The sequence below is a fragment of the Harpia harpyja genome, chromosome 11 (genome assembly GCF_026419915.1).
Source record: "Harpia harpyja isolate bHarHar1 chromosome 11, bHarHar1 primary haplotype, whole genome shotgun sequence".
In the NCBI taxonomy this organism is placed as follows: Eukaryota; Metazoa; Chordata; class Aves; order Accipitriformes; family Accipitridae; genus Harpia; species Harpia harpyja.
Window position 1 is genome coordinate 29,089,718 of NC_068950.1, and position 16,224 is coordinate 29,105,941.

General features: G+C 41.0%; 1 protein-coding gene across 1 annotated transcript in view; it reads left to right on the top strand.

Moving 5' to 3' along the window:
- Positions 1 to 16,224, top strand: part of ODF2L (outer dense fiber of sperm tails 2 like) — a 77,238-nt gene that overhangs the window by 33,635 nt on the left and 27,379 nt on the right. The window lies entirely within an intron of this gene.

A 16,224-nucleotide genomic window follows, 5' to 3' on the forward strand; every position in this document is an offset into this window, starting at 1 on the left:
TTACTTTATATTTTATTCCAATTCCTTGATAAAGTATTTAACAGCATCACGCCTATCATGATTTGCAATCCTTTGCGAAATGTCTATTAGATGATGATTCCCTACCAGCTACTTTTTGAGATCTCCCAGCTAGGTAGCTCCTAATTTGTTAACGAGGTGCTTGGTTAATCCAACATAGTACTATATTTTGAACTGAGCTATCACACAGTAATCAGTTCACAAATATCTCCTGATACAGCTACATTGTTAAATTCATAATTGCATTAAAAATAATAACAATGGAATAAATGTGGTAGTGATTGACCCTGATTATATTTTCATCCTTTGATCCATTCTTGATTAAATTCTGTATCAGCTTTCCCATTGTTTTTGTGGGACAGATGTTAAGGAGATTTTCCAATAATTTTGCAGGTCATCCCCTCTGCCTTTTTTAAAAATACTGTGTCTTCTTGGTGATGTTGTAAGAGTTGTTAATAATCAAGAGAGTAAACTGCTGCTGAAGGTCTTATGCAAATCTTTTAAAATCACTGTGGGAAATTTATCCAGGCACATGCATTTAAAAGTACTTCAGGCTGAAGATTTATCCCCATCTGTTTTCCTAGTGTATCAGAAAATAACTCCTGATAGTCATGGTATGAAATTACATCATCCCACTTTTTCTGAGATATTGGACACAAAAATTAGCCAAATTCTTCGGGGGGGGGGGGGCGTCCATATAAATATGAAATAATTATTGTTTTCAGTTTTTCTTTAGCAGTCACTGAAGCCTTGGAAATAGTAATGACCAATTCCTTTTTAAACATCTCCACACTACTGGTTAGTGAAACTATTTAAGTTACCTTTGCAGCCAGCATGCTCAGGTGATAGAGGGCAAGTGTTCACAAAAGCAGTGTTATAAAAGTTGACTCTTAGTTCCAGAGGAGTCTCACCTGTTCTGATTTCATAACTTGCAGCTGAAAATAAAAGTATTAGAAGATAGTCATGTGTGTTAGCTATCATTCAAACTTTTGATCTCTTTCAAAATAATTTCTTTTCAAAATACTTTCAAAATATTACCTTCTTAGTATCAGTTTCATTAATTAGTTCAGCTGCTGGGAAAAATAAATGCAGCATGGCAGATAGAGCTGCAAAAAACTTATTTTATTACCAAAACTGAGTGCTTGAATGATTAAATTTCTCACAGCACAGCACTGAAATGAATAGATGATGGCAGCCATCATGAACCCACACTGAAGTCTCCCAGTATTTCTGACTTCACTGAATTTGACCTTGCACTAAATAAAGTAAAATTTCTATTTCTTGTTCAAATTTGATGTTTCTTCCCACTCTTTCCTTATATTCACAGAGTATATGTCTGTCTTCCATGAGTAGCAAAATACTACAACATAGTGAAAGAGAGCCTTCCATTAAAATTCCAATAAGCTCTTTCTAAAAACATATCGGTTAATTCAATTTAAAATCTTTGCAAGAGCAGAGCAAGAATAAAGCCCTGGAACCACTGCATAAAATTCCCACTGGTGTCATTGAGACTAAGCTCCATTACAGAACTTGTGTTGTGTGATGTGTATCACACAGGATTACTAGGATAGCATATTTAAGCCATTTACAGTTAACAAAAATTTGATTCATGATGAAGAATGAGAAAGGTTGAGTCTTCAGTTTCTGCTACAAAGTACAGACAAAAATTGAGTTGGCTCTTATACAGGTGTTTCCAGATGCAACAAAATACTGTTGATAAAGGTTGAGAGCTCAATTAAAATGCCCACAGAAAATGTATTCATTTTGCAATTTCACCTTGGGCAGGAGGCAGGATAGCAAGGCAAAAACGTACCTTGGCCTTCATCAAAATAATTTCCTGGGGCAGTCCACGATAAAATGACCTTATCATCTTCTATGCTGGCATCAAGATGAATAATTTTACATGGTGGAAACACATCAGCGTAAGGTCCCATTGAAACTGCAGACACTACGAAGGAGCCTTCTGCAGCTGTTCTATGGAAACTTCCTCTTCTGATCTGAATATCATTTTTAATAGCTGAGGGTCTTGATGGGTTCGTCTTGATTTTACCGCAAGCTTTAAAAAATGCTGATTAATCTTAACTATATGCATATTCTTATAGTATGGAGGTAACCTGAACCTCATTTATATGGTTTTAAATCTGAAAAATTCATTAATTTCAATTCATTCAATTCATTCAATTCATTCAATCAAGTACAATAATTTCTAGTGCAATAGCTATTTCTTTACAGTTTCAAGAGTGCTAATTACTAAGAAAGTTACTATGAAATTGAAGTAACTGTTGTTATAATTACAGGACAGTTTAATTTACTGAAACTTCAACAGTTCTTAATTTAAGATGACTGATTATAGTACTCTAGTTAATAAACCTGCAGTTATTCTTTTCACAGGCAAACACAAATCCTGTCTATCTGTAGTATACAGACAGTGCTCTATTACAGCTGTTTACAGTCTACTTTAAACATTCTTCTGGGGAATACAGACTTTTCTTGTGTTAAAGGGAAACAACCACACACAGTGTTTGAAAAGTGTTCAACACTAAATACCTCTTAGCTGGGCTGTCATTGCTCTAGTGCCTACCCTTAGTATTTGTGAAGGGACTTGACGTATACAAATGCTGGAATAAATAGCTGTATAATTTTCTCTGCCTTACTTCCCTGTACCATTTTCTACATGAACTGGTATAGACATGGCATGACTCCATGGCATTGCAGTTTGTGGCACGATAGTTCTGTTAGCTTGGATGTAAAATTTCAGGCTGCATCTGCCATTCTCAGGGAAAGTAAACAAGTACTTGGAATCGATCCCATCATTCTTAACAATATCAGAACCTAGCTATAAAAATGACATAAATTAACATAAAAAATGGTTGTATTTATTCATGCTATCTAGATTCATTTATCCAGAATATAAGAATAACAGGAAGATTCTTCTCTGATAGCAATCTGTGCAGGTCCTCTGGTTTTGATGGTATGTTAAAACTGTTCGAGAAGACTGCAGTCTTAAGATGCCTTTTTTTACTGTGTTTCAATGAAAAGAAATGCTAATTTCTTGACAAAATCATCTATTATTTCATTATAAAGCTAAAGAACAGATTCTTTTCAAAATCTGTACAGTTTTTAATTACTTCCCATGTGCTTCTGTAGTCACACATTTGATTCTACAGATTGGGTGCTTCTCTGTTCTGGTTATGCTCATTACAGAATTCAGCCACCTACAATGATAAACAAATAGACAAAAATCAGAATTAAGCAACAAAAGAGTAACAAATAAAAATAGGGATGGAAATAAATCTTAACTGCTGATTTATACAGTTGAGACCTCAGCTGATGGTAAACTTCATTTTACAGTTATAACAGTATGCATTACAGTTTATTTACTTACATAAAAGTTGAAATAAATATTACATTTCAAAAAGGAGGATATAGCAAATTTAATAACAGTATGTTTCATTGAAAGAAATCTGTTCTTATGTGTTTGTACTTAAAGATGATAAACTTCGCATATATATTATTGACAATTCTGCAGTTTGATTTCTTTCAGGAATAAATGCATATCCTTCCGTAAAAAGCCATGTTAGCTCATTAATGACACAATTACCTTCAGTGCAGGCATTTTTTTTCACAGATATAGATGCTGGTAAGATCAGAGGAACACCTAAGGATAAAACAGAATACATTTCCACTTAAAAACCCTATCTGAATATAGTGCTGACATTAATGGTGCTTGGAGTGTAGTCTGCACTCTGTCCATGTAAAAAAGTTACCCTTATAAAAAAATATGAATATACATTCCAAAATGACACCAAGAATAATTATTGATTTGTTTGCTTCTCCATCATTTCATTGCCTGAGTAAAAATATTACAGTTACAGATTTAAAGTTTATAACTGCAGAAGTAGTCTTATTAATTCAGTAGTTACCACTTACAAATACTGCTGTACCCTGGAAAATGCCCGTGAAATTGCTTCCTGATTATGTACAGGCACTTGATCAGTGAGTTGCAGGTCAAATATGCTGTAATAGAACTTTGTTTCTCGAGGTCCATTGGCCATATGGACAGAGAGGAAAAACAGATAGTGAGCCAGGCACTCCTGCAGTGGTAAGAGCATGGGGTGAAGTTTTGCAGAAGTAGCAAAGATACAAAAAATGAGCTTGAAGCAAGGGAGACCCAGAAGCTTAATAGGAAAGCCCCAAAGTCGCAGTGTACTCTGAGAAGGGAGAGGTGAGATGAGAAGGAAAAGCTTAGACAAACACTGTGAGCAGAAAGGAAGGAGGATTTCTGTACAAGCACCATTTCATCTCCAGTGGTGACGAAAGCACGGAAGTGATAAAGTGTCTGGTGTCAGTTCAGAAAAAAGTAATGCCCAACATCATTGCCAATCCATCAACCACAGAAATGTGTAAAGATGAATGCAGAGAAAATCACATGATCTATTCATAAAGTAGGAAAGATATTTAATGAGGGATAAGATAAGGACTAAAAGAAAAAGGTTTATAGAAAAAGTTTCTAGAAAAAGACCAGTCAGGTTTCTAAAGCCCAACACAAAGTGCTTGTAGATGGAGGAAAACGCTGAGCTACCTTGTACCTTTAACCTGATTCTGCCCAGTTGCATAGAAATGCCTGTCACTGTCATACTCAGCAAACACCCCCATCAAACGTGGACCCACTCATGAATAAAAATTCTGCCTGCAGGAAGAACAGAAGGGCAAATGCATGATAACTGTAGTCAGCCATTATATCACTGTATGCAAAATTAGTCAGCAAAATTATATGGTGGACTTTCTGAACAGCAACTTTCTAGCAACACTCAACCTTAGGCAGTTTTTAATATCAAGTAATTCACTTTTGTGGCTACGTGTGACTAACTTTAAATAACACCATTTGAAGGTCTTAGCTTTTATGTCTTTTAAAATTGGCTTTTACCATTATGTGTTTGAACTTGAATTCTGTCTCTGCAAATGTATGATAAAACAGCGATGCTTTTTAATATACACTTACATGAGAGTAAACCACGCATCAAATTGTAATTTAATATTTGACATTGTAAGTGGAACTAACGTCAACAAACTAGTGCTTCATTTTCCAGTTAGACACACTACTAAGGGGTTAGGAAAAAAAGGCTACCTTTATACATTTAACGCAGGTTTTGCACAGCAGTACATGCTACTGAGACATGTAGGAAACCTACAGGAAAGGGTTAAACAACATATGCTCTGTATTCTTCAGTCTTTTCTTCTCAACAACTGAGGGCAAACCAGAAAAGTAAAATAGTTTAGGGAAGTTACCCTGTGAGCCTTAGATGTCTATCAAATAATGGTTTACTAGGAAGTTAGGTGTGAAACTGATACATTTACCATTTTTCCACCTGCTTTCATGTTGTAGGGTGTACAGGTCATTGCCATGTTTCCAAGAAGGAGCTGCCACTATGTATGTAGAGAACAGCAGGCATCCGAAGGAGGGAGGAGGAGGAGAGAATAAGTAGGCACTTGCAAATCAGAGGGTTTTGTAGTGAGCATCTACCTCTGCTTCAGATAGACTAGAAGGCAAACCTTGGACATGTCTCTCTTATCCTTCGCTCAGCCTCTGATAGCTACAAGTGAAAAGTGGCATGTACAGAAGCAAGGCTAATTAACCAACTGTTATGAACTAGTCCCTACTTCTTTTTCTGCCTCTATACTTCTTGTTCTGCCTCTACACTTCCTTTTCTGCCTCTGTAGCAACAACCTGCCTTTGTTCTCCTTGGATTTCTTGCCAGGCCTTCCCTCATGACTCTGAAACTCCACCTAGACAAGTATTACTGCTGTCTTCAGCACAATTGCCAGCCAGGAGTTATTAGAGGGGTGATGGGTTAAGAAAGCAAGGCAGGAGGGCAGAAAAACACTGGAACTCATAGCAAAGGTTTCTGACTTGTAATAAATGTAAAACCACATGGAGAAATGAAACTGAGTATGAAGGATACACAGACCAGACAGGCTATTCAGACCAAAGCTATTCAGACCAAAGCTATTCAGACCAGTCACAGACCAGGTTTCTAAAATGATTTCTCTGGAGGAAAGGGTGGGCAACTTGGGAGGAGTACAGGGATCTTGTTAGATCATACAGAGGGAAAATTAGAAAGGCAAAAGCTCAGCTAGAACTAAATCTGACCACTATTGTAAGGGACAACAAAAAATGTTTTTACAAATATGTTAACGGTAAAAAGAATCCCAAGGAGAATATCTATCCTTTAATGGATACAGAAGGGAACATAGCAACCAGAGATGAGGAAAAGGCCGAGGTACTTAATGCCTTCTTTGCCTCAGTCTTTAATAAGGAGACCCGTTATCCTCAGGGTACTGCACCCCTTGAGCTGGAAGGTAAGGATGAAGAGCAGAACATACCCCACTTAATCCAGGAGGAAATAGTTAGTGACCTACTACGCCATCTGGACACTCACAAATCTATGGGACCTGATGGGATCCATCCAAGAGTACTTAGGGAACTGGCAGAGGTCCTTGCCAAGCCACTCTCTATAATCTATCAGCGATCCTGGTCAACAGGGGAGGTCCCAGAGGACTGGAGGCTTGCCAATGTGATGCCCATTTACAAGAAGGGTCGGAGGCAGGATCTGGGGAACTACAGGCCTGTCAGCCTGACCTCAGTACCGGGGAAGATTATGGAACGATTCATCTTGAGAGCACTCACATGGCAAGTCCAGGATAAGAAGGGCCCAGTCAGCATGGGTTTACAAAAGGCAGGTCCTGCTTGACCAACCTGATCTCCTTCTATGACCAGGTGACCCGCCTAGTGGATGAGGGAAAGGCTGTGGATGTTATCTTCCTTGACTTCAGTAAGGCCTTTGACACTGTCTCTCATGGCATACTCCTTGAGAAGCTGGCGGCTCATGGCTTGGATAAGTGTACTCTTCGCTGGGTGAAAAACTGGCTGGATGGACGAGCCCAGAGAGTTGTGGTGAATGGGGTGAAATCCAGTTGGCGGCAGGTCACAAGTGGTGTTCCCCAGGGCTCGGTGTTGGGCCCCGTTCTGTTTAATATCTTTATCGATGATTTGGATGAGGGGATCGCGTGCACCCTCAGCAAGTTTGCAGATGACACCAAGTTGGGATGGAGGGTTGATCTGCTCAAGGGTAGGAAGGCTCTACAGAGGGATCTGGACAGGCTGGATCGATGGGCCGAGGCCAATTGTATGAGGTTCAACAAGGCCAAGTGCCCTTCAGTCACAACAACCCCATGCAACGCTGCAGGCTTGGGGAAGAGTGGCTGGAAAGCTGCCCGGCAGAGAAAGACCTGGGGGTGCTGGTTGACAGCCGGCTGAATATGAGCCAGCAGTGTGCCCAGGTGGCCAAGAAGGCCATGGCATCCTGGCCTGTATCAGAAACAGTGTGGCCAGCAGGAGCAGGGAGGTGGTTGTTCCCCTGTATTCGGCACTGGTGAGGCCGCACCTCGAGTACTGTGTTCAGTTTTGGGCCCCTCACTACAGGAAAGACATTGAGGTGCTGGAGCGTGTTCAGAGGAGGGCAACCAAGTTGGTGAGGGGCCTGGAGCACAAGTCCTGTGAGGAGCGGCTGAAGGAGCTGGGGCTGTTTAGTCTAGAGAAGAGGAGGCTGAGGGAGACCTTATCGCTCTCTACAACTACCTGAAAGGGGGTTGTAGTGAGGTGGGTGCTGGCCTCTTCTGTCAGGTGTCTGGAGATAGGACAAGAGGAAATGGCCTCAAGTTGAGGCAAGGGAGATTTAGGTTAGATATTAGGAAAAATTTTTTTACTGAGAGGATCATCAGACATTGGAATAGGCTGCCCAGGGAAGTGGTTGAGTCACCATCCCTGGAGGTATTCAAAAAGCGAGTAGACGGCGTACTTCAGGACATGGTTTAGTGGGCATGGTTGATGGTTGGACTCAATGATCTTGAAGGTCTTTTCCAACCTAAATGATTCCATGATTCTATGATTAAACAGCTTGCAAGGACTCCACTTATGGACTACGATAGATTTAGCCTGGAGCTTCTTACAGTCCAGCACTGTCATTGTTCATTTATAACCAACAGGATGGTACAGCTGTTATTACTGATGTTGTTACTGATGATCATTACTTATATATTTACTAATGGTGGTTCATAGATCATGATTTTGCCAGTTCTTAAGGGCACTCCCATGCAAATACTTTTTCACATCGCTTTTTAAAATTTAAGGTACATTGGGTGCAATAATAAATGTGTGTAAAAAAATGTATTGCACTCTATTCCCTGCAACAGGCTTTGAGTTGTAACTTTTCACAGGATTCATGTTTTAATTTCTCATTGGTGATAACCAGAAGTGCCAAAACCAAATCCTGCCCATGAGCATGAAGGATGCCCGAGCGGAGCTGGCGCAGGGCGCAGAGGGCTGGAGCCGCACGCATGGGAGGGCAAGGCGGGTGCCTGCTGGGCTCCCTCCTCCCTGGCCGGCTCTGCCCCAGCAGGAACCCCAGGCTGGGCAGTGATCCCCAGCTCCCTCCCAGCTTCCCAGCACGGGGTGAGTCGGGGCCTTTCCAGCCCATCTCTCTCCTGAGTAGTCGTCCTTGGCCAAGTGCTGCCAAAATCCCAAGAGCTGGAGCCCGCCAGTGCCCCATGTGGGGCTGGCCTCTGCAAAGGCATGGCCAGGCTGTGCTAACTGTGGGCAGGTGAGGTCAGCCCTCCCACCATGGAAAAGCTGGAGTTTTTAGCCATAGGGACTGCTGCGACCACAGAGAATGCCCGGGACTGGGGAACCCACAGGCTACTGGGGCTTAAGCAGAGGTTTGGCGAATCTAAGAGCATCTTCCCTGAGCAGCACCATGAATGACCAGCTGGGGATGGGTTCCCTGCTGTTACACGGGGAGAATGGCTTGCCATTTGTTATGGTGTGTTACATCCACCTAGGTTTCTGCTCACAGTTCCAGCTGGCCACATTAAGAACTTCTAAGGAACTCCCCATTTTCCTGTAGATATTGTTTGTGTCCCGCTAACCACAGCCCGGCTGTCTGCTCCACCCATGCACAGAAGAGTGTCTGCCTCCACTCACTGAAAGGCAGAATTTCCAGGGCTACTTGTTAATGGGCTGTCACTGATAAGAGAGAATTTGGCCAGATAAAGAATCAGGCCTTCCAAAAGTCTGTCTAAAATGGAACTTATATGTTTGAGTGTGCCCCTTTCTCTTGGACAGGAATTTCTGTAACTAAATTATTTACAAATTAAGCTATCTTAATCTTGCAAATACAATGCGCTCTCAGTTGTTTCTACCCTTTTGCTTGGAACTCCGCTCTGTAATGGGTCCTCTTGCTCCTTCTTCCACCCTTAAAGTCTCTATCCCATTTCCCAAGTCTTGAACAGACTCCTGTGGTACCCACCCTAGTTCTGGGACCTCACACTGCTCTCTGGCCATTTTACAGTGTAAGGAAGGGTCTGTAGCAATTTAGGAACTGGAGCAAGCAGTTTCCCAGGAGATGCACGTGCTAAGGAAGGGGAACAAACAGGTCCCATACTCACCCCCTGGGCTGCACTGCACAGGGAAAAAGTCTAAGTTGAGGAATGAATGCAAGTGGATTTAAGGACTGCTTAATAAAAGAGAAATAAATTAAAGATATTTTTGCCTCCTTTGAAAATGTAAAAAGTCTCCTGCAAACAGCTGAGATGTCTGACTGAGCTGGAAGTGACTCACATGGAAATGAGGAGTGGCACCAGTACAGGAGGATTTATGGTGAACACTGGGAACTCTGACCCAGGCAGGTCAATACACGTAATAAGGAAAGTTCTGCATCACTGTGGCTGCTATAATCTGCATCTGGGGTAAGGTGTTCACAAACGTCCTTGGCCAAAACCTAAGACCACCACCACTGAATCCGCAATCTGCAAATGAAGGACACGCAGACCTGCTGCCATGTAACATGCTGTTCTGAAGAAAGCCCTCCCTGCTACTTCCCTGTATCTTGGAATTGCCTTATATTTCTTCCATCACTTAAGTGGGTGCAGAAACACCCACTGCTGCTCTTTGAGCAGTGAAGATGATCTAGTGCTCCTGCTAAGTCTTCTGTGCAAAGAGATGAAGCTTCTTGAGTGGGTGACTGGCTGTGGGGAATTCAATAGCACTACAGCATTGTAACTCCACCGGGCAGCTCACCCCGCTGCCCGCTGCCCGCTGCCCCCAGGCACTGTGGAGTCAAGGACTTTCCTGTCTCCCTGCTTGAGAAGCTGTCACACCGTGACACGGAGTGGGAGATGCTGAGACACAGCCAGGGAAGTAGCAAACCCCACCATAACTATTTTACAAGATTGTGTGGGAAGAAATGTTGTCATCTCTCCATCTCTGCTGGATAAGTATTTCTGTGTAAGGCAGTGAGTGTCTAAGGATTGCTGGGAGAAAGACATTCTGGTCAGTATTACACCACACAGTGCATAAAAGGATGGGGAAGGAACAGTGTATAAACAGGGTCGCAGCAAATCTGCTGCTTTTGTGAGACTGTGATAGCAGGCTATTGCCAAAATTAAACAATGAACAAAAGCAGGCATTGGAGTTTTGAATTTCTGACACAGAAATTAAATGTTCAGTTATGCCTCTAGAGCAGATAAAGTCATGAGCTGTGACAAACACTCAGCAGAGTTCCTGTGGTATCTAAAGAAGCCTCTCTCCAGCACATCTCTTTTATTAAGGCTTGCAATTATGTCATCGTAGAACTGTGTGTCATATTTCTAATTATTTTCCAATCTGTGGATTGTGCCACAGTCATTAGAATGCGGTTTTGAGGACTGAAACTTGTAATTCATTCTTTGTTTATGAGGTACAGAGTGCAGTGCTAATTATCATCCTAATTAGCCCTCACTGATGGATAGTGGTTGCTTATTACATAAGCGATCACCACATTTTTAGGTAACTGCAACAATTTATTGCTTTCTTTTAAAAATAAGTCAATCATATAGCAAGTTCTGGGAAGCTAAAATTATGACTTCTGTCTAAGATGACTATGAGACACCAAAGCCACAGCTCATAAACTGCAGTGCCGAAGCAAAGGACTGACGGGGATGGTCCATTCTCAATTCAAGGCTACGGGTCCTATAGAGAACAAATCATTAGGCCTTTTGCACATGTTACATTTTAAAAGAAATCAAATCTGATTACAACTGAAATATTAGGAATATAGAGTTGTGGGGTGTAACCATAGTAGATAAAGAACTTAAAGAATGTGCAGTACTGTACTTTTAGCTGATTATCGTTGGCTTATATTTTCTTTTAAGAAGCCAAGAAGATTTGCTTCTTGAAAACTCCCTACCTTTCCCATTTTGATAACAAACTGAAAGACCAATCATTGAAAAGGTTGGATTTCAAAAGAGAACATAGTATACATTTTTATGCAAACTAATATAGATAGTGATGAGAACCATACTGCGCAGAATCAGCTAAAGGAGGTCAAGAAGCGGACAAGTGAGGAAGACTATGAAAGACCACCAGAGGGCTTCTGAAGACCACCAGAGACCTTTGCTGCGCCTGCGTGAAGAGACATATACATATGCTAATGATTTACTGGAAAGTTGATGATTATGTATAACATTTCCCAGATATTTAATGAATATGTATAACAGGTGTGTATTTAACTGTATCGTTAGACAAGACAGGTGCACACGATAGGTGGAGCAATCCCCCGTGTGCCCAGCGCTGCAATAAAGGAGTGCCTGCTTCTTAACTTCTCATTGCTGTTAAGGAGTTTTATTCCGGATTTCGGCAACAGTTTTGGCGACCCAGATGGGACCTTGCGAGTGAGACTGGACGAGATCGAGTGGTGATCGAACTCCAGCCGGCACCGAGGGATTCTCGGGGGGGAACCATCGCTCTCGACTCGCAAAGCTCCTCGCAACGTTCCCTGGAGAAAGGGTAAGGCACTTCTTCTCTGGAATCTGTTCGGATAGCCTGCCCGTAAGGCGCGGCGAAAGCTTCGCAGGGTTGGGGCTCAGAGGGTACCTGTCTGTGGAGAAGCCTAGGCGTCTGCCCGTAAGTCATAAGCGAAAGCTATTGCTGGGTTGGACATCTGTGTATCTGGGACAATTGTCATTTGCATTTATTTGGTATTTGATATTTGGTATTTGATATTTGGTATTTGATATTTGATATTTTTAATATTTGGTTATTAATATTTGGAACTTTAATAATTGATATTTGGTGTATTTGGTAATTGATATATAAGCATAATGGCATTAGCCAAATTATTTAAGAGTAAGAGTATGGGAAATATAACCACTGATGAAAAGATACCAAAAACATCACCATTGGGATGTTTATTGGCACATTGGAGTGAATTACATGATGATTTACGTAAAAGTCAAATGATTGAATATTGCAATCATTGGTGGCCTTTGTATGTTTTGGAAGATCAAGAAAAATGGCCAACAAATGGAACTTTAAGTTATAATACTATATTACAGTTAATGTTATTTTGTAGGAGAGAGGGTAAATGGAGTGAAGTGCCATATGTGGATCTGTTCTTTTATTTGAGGCAGAGAACGGATTGACAAAAAGAATGCAAGTTAATAAGTCGAGACAATTTGGTGATGACATTGACTTCAGAAAATAAGAAAGTTAAGAGTTGTTGTTCAGCTTGTGATGTTGGAAGGAGGTGCATTAGATGTACGGTGCCAAAGGAGGATGAAATGGGACTAGAATTGGAAATAGCCCCACCAAGGGAGGAACAGGATCTCTCTCCCTCACATCCATGAGAGAGGAGTATTGAGTCAGAGAGAATAATAGAACCGGACAGTACTAGAATGAGGGAAGAAGCTGATGAGACACCAGAAGTAGTAGTTCATACCCCAGTGTCTCGGAGAACTCGTCAGCAATCTCAATTGTTAGCTCCCTTGAGACAGGGAGTGGGACAACATGGGCCAGTATATGTCAAGGTGCCGTTTTCTATTATGGATTTGATGGCATGGAAACAGGCAACAGGGGTTTATAGAGAAGATCCGGAGAGAGTAGGAAAGGTTGTAGAAACAATTATTAGAACTCAGGATCCCGATTGGAATGATTTACAAGTAATATTGGATAATTTATTGGATAGTACTGAAAAACAGATGGTATTAAAAACTGGAAAAGCACAAGCAGAGGCAGCACTTATGAATGAAACGCTTTCTGGGACTTTGGAACAGAGTTTTCCTTCAGGGGATCCCCAGTGGGATCCAAATGACACTGTACACAGGAGAAGGTTAACTCAATATCAAAAATGGGTATTGTATGGAGTAAAGCATGCAATGCCGAAAGCTTTGAATTGGTCTAAATTATATGAGATAAAGCAAGACAAAAATGAATCTCCCTCTGTGTTTTTAGAAAGATTGAAGGAAACCGCTAGAAAATATACTGATTTGAAATTGGAAACAGAAGCAGAACAACAACAATTAGCTTTGATTTTTATGGGACAGTCGGCGCCTGATATAAGGCGGAAACTCCAAAAATTGGAGGGAGAGGATTCAAGAAATTTAAATAAAATGTTAGAGGCAGCATGGAAAGTCTATAATAATCGAGAGAAAGAAGAAGAGCAAAGAAAAGAAAAGAAAGAAAAGATTAGAGACAGTAGATTAATAGCTGTCTTAACAGAGAATGCAGCAAGAGGAAGAGGACGAGCTCGGGGAAGAGGAGGTTTTAGAAACTTTGGTAACCGGGAACCTAATGCACCTCTAGGAATGAATCAGTGTGCATATTGTAAGGAGGATGGACATTGGAAAAGGGATTGCCCTAAAAGGCAAATAAGTCAGCAAGAGGCTGCAAAAATGATAACTTTAAATGAATGAAGGGGACCGGAGGGGAACCCAGCTGAACCTCTGGTTACAATTAAGCTGGGAAATGATAAAGTTGAATTTTTAGTTGATACGGGAGCAGTATATTCTGTTTTGAATACTTATAAAGGAAAATTGGGAAACAAAACAGCGAACATAATTGGAGCGACTGGGAAACAGGAGAATAGACCATTCTTTCAACCCCTTGATTTAAAATTTGGAAATAAAGCAATTACACATGAATTTTTGTATGTACCAGAATGTCCGATACCCCTGTTGGGTCGAGATTTGTTATCCAAATTGAATGCACAGATAGCTTTTAAGGGAGGAGAAATTCTTTTAAAAATACCAGAATCAAAGACAGGGGAAATACTGATGATACAGGAGAAGGTTAAGATTCAGGAGATGCCACAAGAAGTTGATGATGCTGTGATCCCTACAGTTTGGAACACAGAGATACCTGGAAAATCTAAAATGGCACAGCCTGTAAAAGTAGAACTGAAGGAAAATGTGAAACCAGTGAGATTAAAACAGTATCCAGTTAAACCTGAAGCTAGATTGGGAATCAAGAAATTAATTGATAAATTTTTGGAATATGGAATCTTAGAGGAGTGTGAATCTGAATATAATACTCCAATTTTACCAGTGAAAAAGCCATCAGGAGAATATAGATTAGTACAGGATCTGAGGGCGATAAATCAGATAGTGAAAGACATACATCCTGTAGTGGCCAATCCATATACACTTTTAACAGCTCTAGGGGAGAATCACCAGTGGTTTACAGTGCTTAATTTAAAAGATGCTTTCTTTTGTATACCCCTGGAAGAAGGAAGTCGAAAATTATTTGCTTTCGAGTGGGAAAATCCAAAAACAGGACGAAAAACACAATTGACATGGACAAGATTGCCGCAAGGATTCAAGAACAGTCCAACAATATTTGGGAGCCAATTAGCAAAAGAACTTGAGATGTGAAAACAAGATGGTCCCAAACCTGGACATTTGCTCCTACAGTATGTAGACGACATATTGATAGCAACAGAGGAGAGACCAGCGTGTGTAAAGGTAACAATTGATCTTTTAAACTTTTGGGGGTTAAACGGATACAAAGTCTCTAGAACTAAGACCCAGATAGCAAAACAGACTGTGATATATCTGGGTTTTGAAATCTCACAAGGGCAAAGACAGTTGGGAACAGACCGCAAAGAAGCAATTTGCAGTATCCTGGAGCCGAGGAATACCCACGAATTGAGAACCTTCTTAGGAATGGCTGGGTGGTGTCGGCTATGGATAATGAACTATGGTCTGTTGGCTAAACCTTTATATGAAGCTCTTAAAGGTCCACCATTTGAATGGGGTCCAGATCAGCAGAGAGCTTTCAAGAATCTAAAACAGGCCCTGATGACAGCACCAACCCTGGGACTTCCGGATCTGACTAAAGACTTCCAGTTATTTGTACATGAGAAACAACACCTTGCACTGGGAGTGCTGACTCAGAAGATGGGAAGTTGGAAGCGACCGGTTGGATACTTTTCCAAACAATTGGACTTTGTAAGTAAAGACTGGCCTGCTTGTTTGAGAGCAGTAGCAGCCACTGTGATGATAATACAGGAGGCCCGAAAATTGACTTTGGGAAGGATGATGGTGGTATATGTACCACATATGGTGATATCAGTGTTAGAGCAAAAGGGAGGCCATTGGCTCTCCCCAAGCAGAATGATGAAATACCAGGTAATTTTGATGGAGCAAGATGATGTACTTTTGAAAACCACTAATTTGACTAATCCTGCAGTCTTTTTGAATTCTGTACAGGAAGAAAGACAACTGGAACATGATTGCCTGACTACCATTGAGTATGTATATTCCAGTCGAGAAGATCTGAAGGATGTACCTATGGACAATCCAGACTGGGAATTGTACACAGATGGTAGCAGCTTTGTTGAAAATGGAATCCGCTATGCAGGATATGCGGTAACAACTGAAAAATCAGTTATAGAAGCCAATGCTTTGCCAAACACAGCTTCAGCTCAGAAGGCGGAACTAGTGGCTTTGACAAGGGCTCTAGAATTGAGTGAAGAAAAAAAAAGTGAATATTTGGACTGATTCGAAATATGCATTTGACGTGGTCCATGTCCATGAGATTTTATGGAAGGAAAGAGGACTATTATCCTCTCAGGGGTCCAACATTAAATATAAAGAGGAGATTTTACATTTACTACAAGCAGTTCGGAAACCAACTGCAGTAGCAATCATGCACTGTAAAGCACATCAATCAGGGAATACAAAAGAGATTGTAGGGAACAGATTAGCAGATAAATCAGCTAGGGAAGCAGCCAAAAGGAATGCCCTACAAATGACATTAATTCCTACAAAAACTATTGCAATACCAAAGGAAAAACCTAAATATTCAGAGGAGGATGAGAAATTGGGGAAATTATT